The sequence below is a fragment of the Anas platyrhynchos genome, chromosome 21, assembly GCF_047663525.1.
Source record: "Anas platyrhynchos isolate ZD024472 breed Pekin duck chromosome 21, IASCAAS_PekinDuck_T2T, whole genome shotgun sequence".
In the NCBI taxonomy this organism is placed as follows: domain Eukaryota; kingdom Metazoa; phylum Chordata; class Aves; order Anseriformes; family Anatidae; genus Anas; species Anas platyrhynchos.
Genome location: NC_092607.1, coordinates 7,020,391 through 7,036,296, shown reverse-complemented (window position 1 = coordinate 7,036,296; position 15,906 = coordinate 7,020,391).

Below are 15,906 nucleotides of genomic sequence, written 5' to 3'. Positions count from 1 at the left end.
GCCACCGCAGGATAAATCAGCGCACGAACCTGGCGCATTCATTTCAGAGCTGCCCCTAAATTAAAGGATTATGAGGCTGAGAAGTATTAACTGCTGCCCTGACGCTGTAAATCCAAATGGAGCTGGGTGTCCTGCTTTGCAGATGGCTTATTAAGAAAGATCGAGGGGCGGAAAAATAGAGAGGAAAGTGAGTAAAGCTAGCATGCTTAATGAGTAAAGAGACAATTAGCTTTTAATTGGAAAATGGAGCTCCTTGTGTGGATGTTCCCAGCCTGCCTTGGCCATCCTTGGACCTGGGGCTGCTGCTGTGCAGCTGGGGAAAAAAGCCAGGCTTGCTTTAATTCAGATGCTCCAGTTTATTTCCAGTAAAAACCAGTTCAGCTCCCCCCTGGCTGCCTGGGCCTACCGGGGCAGCTCCGGGCTGGAGCTGGGCAGCCTGGGCAGGGTGGCTCGGAGGTGGGAATTCCTCCGTCCCCTGTCCCCAGGGCTGCTGTCCCTTCAAAGTCTCTGCAGCAGTGCGGCCACCTAGGGCCACACAAGCCCCACTCACAGAGACCTGGAGATTTAATTTAGCTTTAAATGAAAACCAGGAGGGCAGCATCCCAGGAGGGGATTCCTTCCCCTCTGCAGCCCTGCTGCCTGGGGAGGTGCGAGGACCACAGGGCGCTGTGGGTTGTTTTTTTTTTTTTCAGCTTTGTATTTGCTTTGGGTTTTGCCTTCCTGACTTGAGGCTGATGCCACCCTTGTTCGAGTCCAGGCATGGAAAAGGGATTGATTGTAGCGGGGTGAGAGGGGAATACCAGAGCTGGTGCTGCTGGGGTGATGGCAGTGCTCAGACCGCTGCCGGGACATCGTGTCCAGCCAGGACAAGCCCTGAGAAAGCCGAGCAGAGCAAAAATATCAGGGTAAGGAGAAAAAAGAGGGCAGTAAGACTTCTGATTGCTCTTGGGGATGGACCTGGGTGGTGCCTGGGTGGGCAGCATGGCCATGGATGCTTGTGTCCACCAAAGGGCTCTCGGGTCCAGGCCTCGTTCCTGCTGGCTGGGGGTGTCACGGTTTGTCCTGCGCTACAGCTGATGATGCTACAGCGAGCAGCTCCTTGGGTAAGGGGGGCCCTTGGTGCAACCTGCTGCCTGCAGAGAGCTCATCCCTGTGTGCAGACAAGGCGGGATGCCAAGGGACTTTTTTCCTCTTTCAAGTATTACCTGTAACCAAAGGAATTATTTTATGCAAGCACACAGCAGGTGCGGTGCTGCCACAGATCCTGAACTCAGTGCTGATCTCTGCACCCATGGAGCCTGGGCGGGGCTGAATTACCCTGGCGCTGGAGGGGGAAAAAGATAAAATTTCCTACTGGTGGCTACATCTGACTTGCACACCTCCACTGCAGGAAGGGCGGCTGGGTTAGACCCCAAATGGGATGGGAAAAAGCCTGGGGGCAGCAGGGGGGAGCCGGGCAGGTGCCAGGACTCAGCATCGCGCTGCTTTGGATTAGCTGAGTAGCTCCTGGATTTGGAGAGAGCTGGAGACCACTGGAGTTAAGGCTGGTTGTAACCAGACAGGGAATGAATTGTGCTTTGCAAAGTGCAATTTTTTCCCCCCGTTTCTGGACCAAGGAAACCGCGATTTCTCATCTCTGCTCATTGAGAGTAATGAAAATCTTTAAAAATGGTGCAATGTCAGGGAAAACATTTTTCTCTGGAAACTGAAGGGATCACACTGAAGAAATGTGTTTTCATTTGGAAAACACTGGAAAAGAGAAACTTGGGGGTATCGGAAGCCCCTGCCATGACAAGCCTCGGCACAAGTGCGTGCGGCTGCGGAGGTGAGCGCTGCCGGAGAGCCTGGCTGCCATCCGCTGGGCACTGCCAGGCACGCAGCAGATGGAGTTTGTGTTTTTAAATCCATATTTTTCTTCATAACGAGGCTGCTTTAGTGATTATGGGAGGGTTATTTGTAAATGAGTTACTTGTGCATTGGGCACAGAGGTGGGCAGCACCTTGCTGCCCCAGCGCCTTGTGGCACCGCCACCTGTAATGGTGAGTGGAGCCAGCTCTGTGTCTGCTGCTTTCTGGATCTCAGGGGAGAACTTGGTCTCATAAAGCTGTGTTTTTACCATCCTGCATTTGCAAAGCTGTCACGACGAGGGCCTAGGGGCACGGGCAGCAGCGGCTGGAGCTGGGGAGACCCCGGCCGTGGGGTCAGGGTCTGCAGCGCTGGAGAAATGAGGGCTGCTGGCTGTGGGTGTGTGGCAGGTAACGGGCACCAAAATGGGTGTCAGATCTGCCCGAAACACTAGATAAAGGAGGTGGGAGGGAGGAGGGAGAAAGTAATAATTTTAGATTCAATTCGGCTGATGCACTCGTCTATTCCCAGCGTTAGTGTAAATCAGGGTTTGAATTAAGCCCAAACAGCCACAGTTGCTGTCTGAATCTGCCATTTCTCAGGCCCTGCAGAAGCAGACAAACACAAAATCGATATTTCTTCTAACTGTTGCTAAGTTTTCCTTACAGATTAATTTCTGCGTAATAATCCCTGCAGCCGCTGCCCTCCAGAGCCCTCCCGCCTGGGGCCGGATCCTGCCCCACAGCTCCCTCCTGATTCCCAGCCCAGGACCCCTCTCTGCTCCCAGGGCTGCAAGAAAACACCCTGCTTTAAGCCGAGGGGAGCACAGCACCCTTCCTGGTAATGAGGAATGCCTTTTTCTCCTCCTTTCTTGATGCCAAGCTTCTTTTCAGGGAAGCCTGGGAGGAGCTGGGGCCAGGCTGTAAGCCACACGTGCCGCTAGCTCCGTGGGTGTGAGATGGCTCCTGCCCTTGCTGGGGAACAAAGGGGAGAGTGACCTGAATTTCGGAGTCACTTTGGGCAATGAGGGCAGGTGTTTGCCTTCCCTTCTGACCAAATGCATCTGATGACTTGGATGGAGAGGTGGATTGACCCAAGGAGCTGCGAGGCCTGAGGAGGTGAAGAAGAGCAGGCCGAGGATGCTGGTGGATGAGCACTCAGCAGCCTGGTGGGACGGCCTTTCCTGCTGGAGGAGCACGTGGATCAATAGAAGAAATACTCCAAAATCTGGTATGAAGTTGGTTGCTCCCAGCCCGGAGAAGAGGCGTAAATGGCTCTTAGTCACCTGCTAGGGAGGCGCAGCTCAGGATCTCCGCCTTGAGGTAAGTGTTGTGCTGTAGGTGTGGGGTGGGATGATGTTTTCTCCTTGTCCTGAGAACTGATAAGAGAGCCCTGAGGCTGCCTTTGCCCTGCTGAGGTCACTTAGACCAGGGTGTAGTACAACTCTTCCCCTGATTAGGACCATGCTCCCTTTGCCTATGAAATGCAGATAGACACATTTATCTAATTTATTTATTTATTTGTACCCCTCCCTCCAAAGGGTTTGGGGATCCACAAATGCCAAGCATGCTTGTTTATAGCTTGCTAGATTTAGGGTTGTGAGTTTTCTTCCAAAAAATATGTTCTGTTTTCTGTTTTTTATTTCATTTCAAATGTCATCCTTTTTTCTCTTCTTCTTCCAGGGCCACCCAGGGATTTTATTCACAGAATCGGAATGAGCTGCAAAAGGGATAAAGATCATTCACGGGAGCCTTGAAAGAATTGCCTGAGCTCCATGAAACGGAGATTAGAAATAAAACAGGGAGGCGAGGCCCAGCCTGCAGCACGAACACCTTACACATGCCTGGAGAGAGCGCTGCCCCCAGGCCTTCTGTGGGCAGGGGAGGAGGTGGCTCAAGGGGGAACTGGAGCAGAGCCTGGGGCAGGTCAAAAAGAGGGGACAGTGGGCTCTGCCATGGCTTATTTTGAAGTTGGTCCATGTCCCCAGGAGGATGTTTTGAGGAACGCCCTCGCCTTGCCCAAATTACCACTTGGGAGCCTCTCTTTGCCCATGGGCCTGGAGGCCGGCGAGAGGCCTGGGGCACCTCCTGAGCAAGCATTGGTACCGGCAGCAGGGCCGTACCCCTGGGCTGCCTTCGAGCACGTCCTTCTGGTGGTTTGGGGCATAAAATGAAGGCTGCTGATGATGGCTGCTGCCCTGTGTGGATGGGAGGCCTCAGCAGTGGCTGGGCTTTGCCTGGCGCTGCTGGTATTTTGGGGTGGTCTGGCTGCACGTGGTTTGCTTCTGGGCCTGAGAACTCAGAGTTCTGAGAGGATTTTATTTTTTTTTTTATTTTATTTTATTTTTACTTTTACAGGGTTACTTATGAGCAGCTCTGGCAGGGCTCTGGCTTGCCTTCCCCTTTGTGCCTGCAGAGTGGTTATAGATGTGCCCAGGAGCCCGTTGTATATGGGCTGAGGTCCTGGCTCTGATGACTGCCAATGCCTGTCCTGCGTCTGGGCTGTAACCCATGGCTCTTGTTTCTCCCATCCCATCAGCTATGCTCCTATAAAGCACTTTCCTCTGGGCTGGCACTGCTGGTATTTGCCCCCTCAAACCCAGGCAGAACCCACCCCTCCTGCACTTCGGCATCCAACCCCCTTGCAGGTGGCAGTGTCTGCTCATGGCTTGGTCCTGGCCCTGGATGTTTATTTACGTAATTTTTGCTGTTCCAGCTGTTCGCCTTGAGCTTAAACCAAAGAAAAGGTCTTGTGGGAGGGTGCAGGGGTGGACAGTCCCTGTGGCTCTGGTCGCAGTGGAGCGCGGCATCCTGTGTCCTCTGCCAAAAGCTCTTTTGTGTTGACGACCATAGATAAAAGTCAAGAATTGTGTACTTTGGGTGTCTCTGGCTTGTACCCCTCAGCGTGATGCATGGCAGAAGGCCTCGAGATCTGATTTCTTCCATCTCCTCCTCCTCTCTACCCCCAGGCAACCAGTGGGAGGATGTGGAACTGGAGGGGAAGGCTCAGGGGAGGGTGGGTGCTGCCACGTGCTGCTCTCGGCTCGCCTCGAGGCCTCTGAGATCCTCCCTGGGTCCCTGGTCACAGCTCTGGTGACAGATCTGCTGCTTGTTCCCAGACAATTCACTCTGGCTTTGTGTTAGAGGCAAGGCATTCGCACATGGTGATTATATTAGAAAAGATGCACTTAAGCATCAAATGTGTGTCTTGTTCCTCCTGTTGCTTTTTCTGGGTGTGTAGATGACCGGGAGAGATGTTTTTAAGATAAAGTGAGGGGAAAGGACCCCTCTTTTTGCTTGGTTAATCAGTCAATCTGTGTCTTGTGGGTGTTTTGGAGTGTTCTGTGGTCGGCTGGAGAACTGCTCGGCCTCTGATCTCTGTTGGCAGAACCAGCTGTAATGAAACATGAAGCTTTCACCATCTCTCTCCCTTATCTCGTCTTAGACTGAGTTTTATCAGTGCCCATCTGGCTCTGGGCTGGCCGCTTTCTACTCCCACCCTCAGGGCCGTGTCTGTGGGACAAAGGCGATGCCAGGACATCAGAAGGATGTGGGGAGGTGGAGATGACCAAAGGTGGTGGGGGGAAGCTGATGAGAGCACAGCAACGTGGCTCAGTACAGACACAGGGCTCCAGCTCTGCACCAGCCAGCAAAGGGGAGGAAGGCAAAGCTGCTGTTTCTGAGGATAAGTAGAGTCTTGGTCCTCCCCCTGAACAGACGAAAAATAAAAGTCATTTTGGGCATCACTGGTAAGGAACCAACTAAATCTGTCCTTTCTCACCCCCATCCTCGACTAAGGGCTGGTACACGGGCCTTCTGCAAGCATCTTGGTGGAAGTGCTTGGAAAATGCTGTCTTTAACATCCTCAATAGCTCTGTTAGGGATCATGCCCCAGGCGTGGTGCCAGGGAGCTGCCTCCAGTAAGGCTCCATTATCACCCAAAGTGCTCCGTTATCACCCAGACTGTGAGTAATGGGAACCAAACACAGCACCAGCCTGCCTGGGCTCGAAGGCAGCCTCGAACCATGAGGTGAAAAGTGGTCCCACACATCCTGGGGGCTCCCCACGGGGACAGGGCTGCGTGGCAGAGCCTGGTGCAGGTTTTACAACCTTCCAGACCAGCTTTGCATCTGCCTGCTCCTGGTGGGCCTGCTCGTCCCCTGGGACTTCTCCCTTGGGTGAGGTGAGGTGGGGCGGGATGGCTGTGTTGTTGCCTCAGAAAAAAGGAAATTAGTTTCCAGAAGCAAAGCTGGGAAAATATGGAATTGCAGGATTGTAAAAGCTCTGCTGCAGTTGCTGAAGCACTTTTCTGTCATGTAGGGCTTGCTTTTGCCCACTTACGCTTCTGAATAATCCCAAGTTTCATCTATAACAGTGTTTATTGCACGCTTGCCGTGGTGATGTGCTGTCCTGTGCTGCAGATGTGATGGCACCCAAGTTGCAATTCGGGCCCCAGGGAGCGGCTGATTCCTGGGGGTGCTGATGGGGCACGGGAGGGAAATCCTCCGGCAGTCTTCTGCCCAGCTCCTCAGCCCCAGGCGGCGATGCAGCAGATGTACAGGAATTAATAGCACCATCGTCTTGTATGTTTTGGTAACTGAGCTAATTAATAGCAACGGGTCAACAATTTTTAGGCTTTTAGGATTAGCACCAGGTTTAGAAGAGGGTCACGCGTGTCTGAGCTGCAGTGCTCAGATGTAGGCAGAGAGGTTGCAGTAAGTGATGCATGATCTGTTTCCTGAAGTGTTTTTTTTTTTTTCAGGTTTATTTCTTGTTTATGAAGGTTACAGACTTAATCCTCTTCTTTCCTAGCTGCTCCAACTTATTCAATCCCTCCTATTTAGGCCAAAATAAAGACCTTTGCTTTTTCAGGTAAATGATTACTTTGAGGTGAGTTGACCCAGCTCCGTAAATGTCACATCGTTGTGCGAATCGCCTCCTTGATGCATTGCAGGGGGAACTGGTGGCAGCTGAAGGAGCCGGTGCCATCTCATGTCCCCACAGAGCTGCTGAGCCTCAGTGGTGTAAATCTCTTCTGGTTTGTTTGACGCTCGCTCTTTTCCTTCTTCTCCTTCCATGAGGCTGAGCATGTTCGAATTTTACCCACATGACAATGTCAAAAAAGGTCAGTACACCTGTAAAGCACTCACATGTAATTCAAGGAGGACCTGCAGTAGGTAATTCCTTTTACAAGAGTGTGGGAAATGTAACAGGGGGCAGGACCTAGGTGGCTCTGCGTTTTCTGCAGGCCATTGCTGAGGACGTTGCTTGGCACCTGGGCTGGGCAGGGGCTGCAGAGCAGGGCTGTAGCTTTGCCCCCGGGGCCAACCGTTCCCTGCTGCTGCTGTGGGGATGAGGGTGGCAGCGGGACCCCAGGGCGTGGATGCTGCTGAAGCTCCGTGTGAGTTTGGGGACAGGGCTGGCCTGGGCTTCGCCAAGTGTTAGTGAAGGGTTTATTTGTGAGCTGCTTCAAGGGTTGTAGTGGAGAAGCAGGTGACGTGAGGGAGCCGAGGACCCCGTGCTCTTCAGCTCTACCCACGGAGCAACGCATCCACCCCTCTGTAATGGGACTTTGGGAGTCGGGACAACACCCATGGAGGAAAGCTGGTGGATGGGATGGGATGGGATGCCTCGGCTTTGTTTTCCTTCCCCAGAGGGATGATCTGCCAGCTGCTGAGTTCTTAATGGCTCTCCGGGGCCGTTCATTAACCTGCCAAGTCGAGCAGCGAGCCCGGGGCAGCGACTCCAGCCGCTTGCCGGGACGTCTCTTTCTACCCCAATAAACTTGCTCGCGGAGCTCAGCTGATGGATCTACCCTGCAGAGCAGACAAGGGTATCTCCAAAACAATGAATCCCTGTCAGAAGATTTGTGAGCAGCCGGCCAAACAATTCCAGCCACAGAGAGACAAGAGCAAGAGCATCGTTCCCGAAAGCGCTGCGTTATTGATTAAGCATTTGTGATCCGTAAAATACTGTAACGACGTGGGGCTGGCTGCAGAACGAGTCCTGCCGAAAAGATCTTCGGTTATTGCCTCTGATCCTCAAGGACGAGGGTAAAATGCATTTGGTACAGAGCAGGAATTAATTTCTATAATAATGGTTTTTGATGACTCGTAAAGGTTATTTTATGATTAGCCATCTAATTATAAAATGGCCAACAATTTCATCTTATCCGAATCTGCATCAGCTAAATTATGAAATGCCCTTGTTTTATGCAAATTCTGGAAATATTGCTTCTCTAACCTTCCAACCCCGCTGTCTGTCAATAAGGCCTGCGTGGAGCATAAATCTTAGGGCCGTGCCAGAGCTTGATTCAGCTGCAAATAAACCCCGTGAATTAATTCTGCGGGACCCCTGGAGGTGGGGAGGTGGGCAGCGGGAGCCTGCTTGCTTCTGGAGGAGGCTTCTTTGGCCACCAGAGGGGCTGGGCTGGAGATGTCCTCGTGCTCAGGTGGTACAGGAAGACTCAGGCTTTTATCCCTTAGAAAACAGCGTATGGGAATGCGTGTGTGTGGGAGACACGTGCAGGAATTGCAGGGCTGTCCTCCCTGTGCTCCTGGTGATGCCGTGGGCTGGTGGTTCTGTGATTGAGCCGAGGAGCCTCCCGTGCCCCTCCAGTGGGCAGGTCCCAGCCAAGGGGTAGGGAACGGGCATGGGAACCTTCAGAGCTCTTGTAGGGACTCTTTGAGCATGCCTTTATTGCTGCTTTGCATAAAAGAGATGCTGGTTCCTCCAACCTGAATGTACTTAAAGAGAGTTGTTTAAAAAATACACGTGCATGTTCCCTTTTGACAAATGACAAGGCAAGAGGAATGTAGAAATGTTGCTCCTGCCTTTCAGGTACAGATCCCTAAAGCTGAACGCCTCAGCTCCTGGGATGAGCCAGCACTTGGCACTTTCCCTGCAAAGCTAGCTAGCTCCGCTCCTAGCATGGAGGAAGGCAACACTGGGTTAAAAGGCTGGGGCTGGCGCTTCTTGCAGAGCAGGAGGGGAAAAGGAGAACACAACGTTTGCCATTTGCCAATTTTCATTCGCCAAATCAAGTGTTTTTTTTTTTTTTTTTTTTAATTTTATATATATATATATTTTTTCCTTCTACCATTCCTGCTCCTGTTCATACCTTTAATGAGGGGCTGTGCCTGTGTCCTGGGGCCCGTCCAGGGCTGGGTGAAGTCCTGCAGGGCAGTGAGGATGTGCAGTGGGGAGCTGGGTGGGATGCCCCCGGGGATCAGCGGGGACACCTCCAGCTGGGGGTGGCTCCAGGACAGCCCCGTCCCCTCTGCGGCTGGGGAGCAGGCTCTTGGTGCTGCAGGGACGGAGAGTGGCAAAGGGGAGAGGTTGGGAAAGGGGGAGGAGAGGAGGATTATAAAGATTAGGTCCAATTAGATACATACACAGCCATCAGATCCTATTAAACGCTCCTGGTTTAAGGCCGGGCCCTATTATATGGCTGTGGCATCCAGACAAAGCCCTGTTAAGAGGAGCTGCTTTGAAATCCAGACACAGCCTCGTGGTGCTCGGGCCGTGTTGCAATTCAGAGCCAGTGCCCGGTGCCGATGGGTGCCCGCGGTGGGCTCTGGACCCCCAATGGCCCTCAGGGTGCTGCTTGGTGCCCTGGGGCTGGGCAGAGCCGTTTTCGCCCCGTCCCTTCGTCCCTTCTTTGGTACAGGTCGGTCAAGAGCCCTCGAGATGCTCTCACAAATGTTACCGACGTCAGTGTGATTTGTTTCCAGGGGCTGTATTTGGTGCTGAGCCCTGGTGGCGTCAGGTAGATCTTAATTAGTGCCGGCTGCTTTCTTCTCTAATGGAGCAAGGGGATTTTGCCACTCGGATTTTAGCGTGTGAAATGTTAACTTAGAAAAAAATATCAAATAGATATCTATTAAACATTATATAGCAGTGTCCTATTAATATTAAAATTTTAATACAATGTAAATGTCAGAGTGAGTTGTAATGATGAAACCTAGATGAAATGTATTTACCTTGCTGTTTCACTTACAATAGCAAAAGATTTCCAAGTCAAAACAGATTTTTTTTTTCTTTTCCCTTTTCACCAGAAGCAATGGTTCTTTGTTTCACCACCAGCCCTTCTGCAGGAGGCTCTGCTTCTCCCCACTGCCAACCAGCCTGACTCAGAGACCGAGGAGCCAGCAGGTCTCAGCGTGGGGCTTATGGACACCAGGCTTCCCTCTCCTTTAATCTCTCTATCTGCATCCTTTTCTGAGGGAGCAGCAGATGAAAGAGCCCACCACTGGCATCAAACCCCTATCAAGTGCATTAAAGGGAATGCTTTTGGCTCTGTGGCTTGCTTTGAAAGGAAACAGTGGTCAAGTGAGCTAGGAAGGCACAAAAAAGACCCCAACTAGCTTCGCTGCATTTGCAATGTCCAAAATTTGCTCTCCAAAGTTTCAGGTGCTCTAAGAGGATGTGAGAGATCCCATCAGTGCAGCACACGTCCTGCAGCCTCGGGGCTCCTGCATAGCCAAACTGCCTGAATTCCCTCATCTGCTCCGAACAAGGCATGGGCTTTGGGGATGGCAGAGGCAAAGGCAGGGTGGCAGGAATGTTTCAGAAGGAGAGCCCTGAGATGTGACGTGCTTCAGTTGCTTGGGATTTTGGAGACACGAAGGCTGGCAGCAGAACTGACGTCTTCTGAGGTGGGGGGTACAGTGTGGTACAGCGCGGTGGCTTGTACCTGGAGCTCAGCTGCGGTTACAGGGGAGCTGGAATTGAGCAGCAGCAAGGACAGGGCAGCCAGCAGCACACAGCAGATTGAGCCAGGCTTTGTGGGAAGCTTTGTGTGCGTGCAGGGTTGCTGGAAAAGGTCTGAGGCTTTGAGGCTCCTTGCCCTTCTGCTGGTGGGATGGGGCTGGCTGGGCAGATATGCATGGGGCAATGCAGCTGCTGCTGCCAGGCTTGGCCCTGAGCAGCCCTGCTGCTTTGATTTCCCCCTCCTCACTGCATGCCATACATCAGATGCACCAGGAGCAGGAGCATTGCTGCCTGGGTTTGGCCTGGGCTGCTGTGACGGCAGAGCAGGGCGATGCGCTGCGTGGTGCAGCCAGGGGCCGTGCTGCATCCCTGGGAGCAGGAGGCTGGCTGGGCTCTCCCACCTTCTAGGAAATTGCTTCCCCTGTATCAGCCTCCTTGGCACCAGCATTTAATAACAGGGCAGATCACACCTCGTGATTGCAAGTATCTTAAGCAGGGAGATGCAGAGATTTCACACTGTAAATCCTAGCCCTTGTGCCCAGACACGTGAAGGCTGGCAAAACCAAACAGAAAATGAAGTCCGTTCAGCAGAGCTGGCGGCGTGAGCTGGGGTGTGCTGCAAGCCCCGGGGGCAGGGGCTGCTGCTCCCTGCTCTGTCCTTCCCTGGAGGCTGCTGGAGCACCACGGTGGGAGCTGGGAGGCAAAGCTGCTGCAGGGCACCGCGTGCCGAAATTCCCCGTGTGAGTGCACCCTGCTAGGTGAGCCGTGCTGGTACCTGGGGGACCTGCTCCCCGTCACACTGCACCTGGATTTGGGCACACGGAGGGTTTAGCACGCAAAACCTGGCCACAGGGGCCAACATGCAGCAAGTGCAAAAACTGCCAGGCAGCTCCAAAAGATGCTCATTAGCCTGGTGCTGTCCTCCGGCTGCTGCAGTTATTTTTGGGCCCTGTTTCTCTACTGCATGACCCGAGTTTTACCACTTGAGGCAATCGGACTGATGAAAACCCTCCTGCAAGGTTGTTTAAACCCCAAATTAAGTGGAACAAGGACTGCTGACAACCAGCCAGCTCTGATTTCCAAGATCTTCCTTTGCAGCGTGCTTTGAAAAGTCGAGGCTGGCCGCACGCCCCCCCCGCTTGTCCCCGGGCACAGAGGTGGGAAGATGCTGAGGAAATATTTGGCATCTTTCACCTTTTTGTGCTCCTTTCCAAGTCTGTAGCAGATTGTTTCGCCTCCACAGGGGCAGCAAGAGCCGGTCACACGCTGTCAGCTGGGGTCACCCAGGGGGATGTGATGGGAGAAGGGCCGGCCCTGCAGGCTCCTGTGCTCCTGCACGCACCAGGGAGGACGTCCTCAGTGCCGGTCAGTGTAAATCCACTGCTGCCTGACTTCTCTGCATATCCTCTCATCCTTGTGCTGCTGAGGAAATGCAGCTGCCCGCTGCTGGTTGTGGCAATGTCTGGTTTTCACCTGCTTAGTGCTAACTTTTTTTCCTCCTCTTTTTTTTTTTTTTTTTTCTTTGCATTTCCTGATAATCGGTGGTGCATTGCTGGGGGGAAGCACCTGCATGACTGAAGAGATGCAGGCAGGCAGTAACGGATGGGATGTTATCTGTGCCTGGTGCTGTTGGAGGCTGCGATAACCCAGAGCTGATTATAGCTGGGCTGGTGCAGCGGGAAATTTGGGATGTGTTGGGCAACAGGCGATCCTCTGCTGTTGGGATCACCAGGACCCAGTGGGACCCGTGCAGAGGTGGGAGATGTTCCCTTGGGTGAGAAAGCATCCCGAGAGGATGGCTGCCCCCTGTTTGGGGGGTTATTGTTTGGGGTTATTGTTATACTGGTGGTGGCAGTGGCTCTAGAGGCTCACACATGCTAAGGCTGCCCCGCATCGAGCTGTGCTATTGATCATCGCTTTGATTCCTGCTGGTTTATTTACTTGCTTGGTAATAATTTGCTTAATAAAGCTCTGCTATGGTGATTACTGAGTCCCAGAACCTTTTGATTTCCGATTGCTTTCCCAGCTCCAAAGTCACTGGAGTTTCTGTGTTCCCTTTGGGGGATGGTGGAGGGTTCACTGGCACGATTTGGGGTTATGTGAGCTCGCCAGTGGCCGATTCATCCATAGGTTGCAGTAGATGAAGCTGGCGAGATGGTGCAAGTCAAAGTGCAAGAAATAAATGTAAGGTGAAAAGGGCCATGTTTCATCCTCCCCGGCCCCTTTTCCCCGCAGGTGTTGTCAGCAAAGACTTTGCCAGACAAAGGCTCTCCTTGTGTCAAAGAAAACCATGCAAAAAGGAAAGTCAGATCTTCATCAAAGAGCACAGCCTGTCTTTGGGGGCCGTTCCTTTGCTGTGTGATTGATGCAGGACCGCTCCCAGGTGGGGACAGCTTCCTTCGCAGCCGTGCAGCACCCAGAGGTAGGAACGACGCCGATAAAAGCAGCAGAATTGGAGCTCGCCTGGGGCAGCCATGCTGGGCTTTGTCAGGAAAGGACAATGCGATGTGCAGGACCTGCACGGGGTCAGCAAGGGAGTGGAGGTCATCTCCAAGTCTTTGACCAGGTTCAAAGGGTGCAAGCACAGCTCAATCAACTGCAAAATCGGCTGGCACGGGGAGGCGCAGCCCAAGCCTGGACCTCACTGGTGCGCAGGATTTGATATTTTCTCATCTCATTTTCTCATTTAATATTTTTCCTGAATTTTCCATTAGCGGGGAAAAAAAAAAAAATCCTATTTAGCTGTTTCAGTGTAATTTGGGATGAAAATGAAATGCTGAAATATTCCTCTGCCCCGAGGCGGCGGCTGGCCACTCTCTTGCTGGAGCTGCGTGCGCGCTCACAGGCCGGCTGCGTGCCGGGGCTGCTCCTCGTCTCGGTGTCCAGCCCGTGTCCCCCTGACCCCAGGAGCTTTGTGGGGCCGGGGTGAGGCACAGGGGCAGTGGGGTCTCTTCCCCCAAAATGCCTGGGCCGCGTGGCCCCTGGGTGCTGTGCAAAGCCCCGGTGCTTTCGGGTGCTTTTGGATGCTTTCTGGTGCTTCGCTGCCTCTAGATGGCAGTGACCCAACGCACAAGGTTTGGAAGCAGGACAGCTTCTGAATTAATTTTTTTCCCCCTCTTTTTGGTTATTTTTGTTTCGGAATCCTGTAATAATGGATTTTTCAGTTACGCCAACGAGGTGATCAGCAGATCACAGAACCGATCGATGTCGCTGCAAGAAAAGAGCTGCTTGGGGCCAGGCTCTGTCCCCCTCCCCTGCTGGGTCCCCATGCCCTCGGGGTGCGCTCTGAGCAGGGACATGGGTGCAGGAGGCAGGGGTCCCGCTCTCCTCGAAGCCACCACCCTCCCCATGTCCCTGGTTCGGCGCTGAGAAATGCAGCGAAGGCGGCAGCGGTGCGGGCAGCGTTCCTTGTTCTGCTCTCGGTTATCCCTGCTGGCAGCTTTGCTCTCCAAATCCCATTTTCCGCCTATTCCCACGTCCCTTGAGTCAGGCAGCAAGGCTCTGCCTCAAATCCTGAAGTAATGGGGGATCTGTGGAGCTTGGGGATCTGAACACGAGCAGGATTTCCTCCTTCGTTTTCACAGAGCCCTGCTTGAGAACCTCTTGTTCTTGCTCCCACTGCTCTGGCACGTTCACAGCCACACAGGGCCGTGGGGCTGGGGCACCTGGGGGGCTGCACGATGGGATGACGGACTGCAGGGATCACAGGCATGAGGAGGAAGGAGGAGCGTTTCCCATACAGGAAAAAACAGAACTCGAGGGGAAAGGGGATTGCAAGTGGTCCATGAGCCCCCTCCCGTCCCCTCCCTGCAGCACCCTGAGAATCCTCCTCCCCTGCAGGGATGGGGACACACTCATCCCAAAGTGGGTCTGGACTCTGGGGAGGACATTATCGGGAGACCCAGACATCCAGGGTGCTGTAGGGACAGGGCAGAGGACCTGAGCAGCTTCTCCAGCACTGGACCTGGTGGGTTTGGCCGTGCCTCCTGCTGTCTCCCTGCCTCTCGAGGCTGCGGGACTGCTCCAGCCCGGGGGGATTATTGCTGTGATGGGAGATAAAGCCCCAAGGTCACCCCGGCTGACAGGCTGCTTATGCTCCCTCCTAGGAAATAATCCCAATGCTTTCCGTAGGTTTTTGCCTGACCTTGTGGATAATAAGGTGTGGGAATGGAGCTCAGTGACACCAGCACGCAGCAGAGCAGCTGCCCATGGGTTGGTTTGGGATCTATCGGGGTCCTGGGGGGCAAGGAGGGGTTACTGGCCCATCCCAAGGTATTCATGGATAGAGGTTAGAAAACAGCCCTAATTAAATGCCTGGTGCTTGTGCTGGGCAGCTGGGTGTGTGAGGTGGGGAGGATATATTTGTATTTCTTAATATTCTCCAGCAAGCTGCCTAAAGGACACTGTGGCATTGTTTATGCATATTTTAAAGGACAAGCCAGGGGAGATTTCTGGGAAATTGGGGCTATTCCCCGTGCAGCAAGGGAGGGAATACTCAATTCCCTCCTTTCTAGCACAAATTAGCAACTGCGTGGTGCCTGAGCAGGAGGGAATACAATTTGGATGGGGAAGTCTCATAAAGCAGGCGGCAGCTCTTCTCCCAGGGACTGCTGTCCTCATGGTCCCCATTTTTTGGAGACGGATGTGTGCCTGGCTGCCTCACGGCAACGTGCCCCTGGAGCTGCTTCCCCAGCACCCCCGGGGCAAAGCGAACCCAAACCCCAAATTCTACCATGGAAAGGAGCGCAGGCGGGGTGTGGGATCCGCATTTGTGGGGTTATGTGAAAGCCTGCTGGGCTTCTCCCCCATCCTGTGAGCTCTGGACAGGTCTGATAGGCAGGCAGGCTTTTAACTCTTGGAACTCACCTCATTGCCTCAAGCAAAAATCACTGAAATGCACGTTTTCAGAAAGGTTTGGGAAGGGGCACGGATGTTGTTACAAGGAACACAGACGCTTTGCTTGGATGAGGGCTCTGAAATTGTCTGGGGGATGGATGCATCTATTGGGAAGGAGGAATGTGGGTAAACCACTTGCACTATTTTCTGTTTTCAGACTTATCGAGGACCCCAGAAACACTGCTGTTAGTATGTGCTGTCCGTATTTAACTCTTCCTTTGGCAAACCTCAAAGGGGAGCTCAAAGGAAGGGAGTGGGCTCACTGCGTGTCCCAGCACAGTCCCGTGGAGCTCAGGTCCCTGCTCTGATCCCAGTAAGATTCCCCCTGCTCTGCTGATTTCCTGCTCTGGATTTGTTTTTGCAAGGTTTTTCCCTTTCTCGGAGACGTGAGGCCTCATGAGCTGCAGATGTTTCCCTTGCCCCCCGAGAGGTGTGTGCCCTCGGGGTGGTCCCC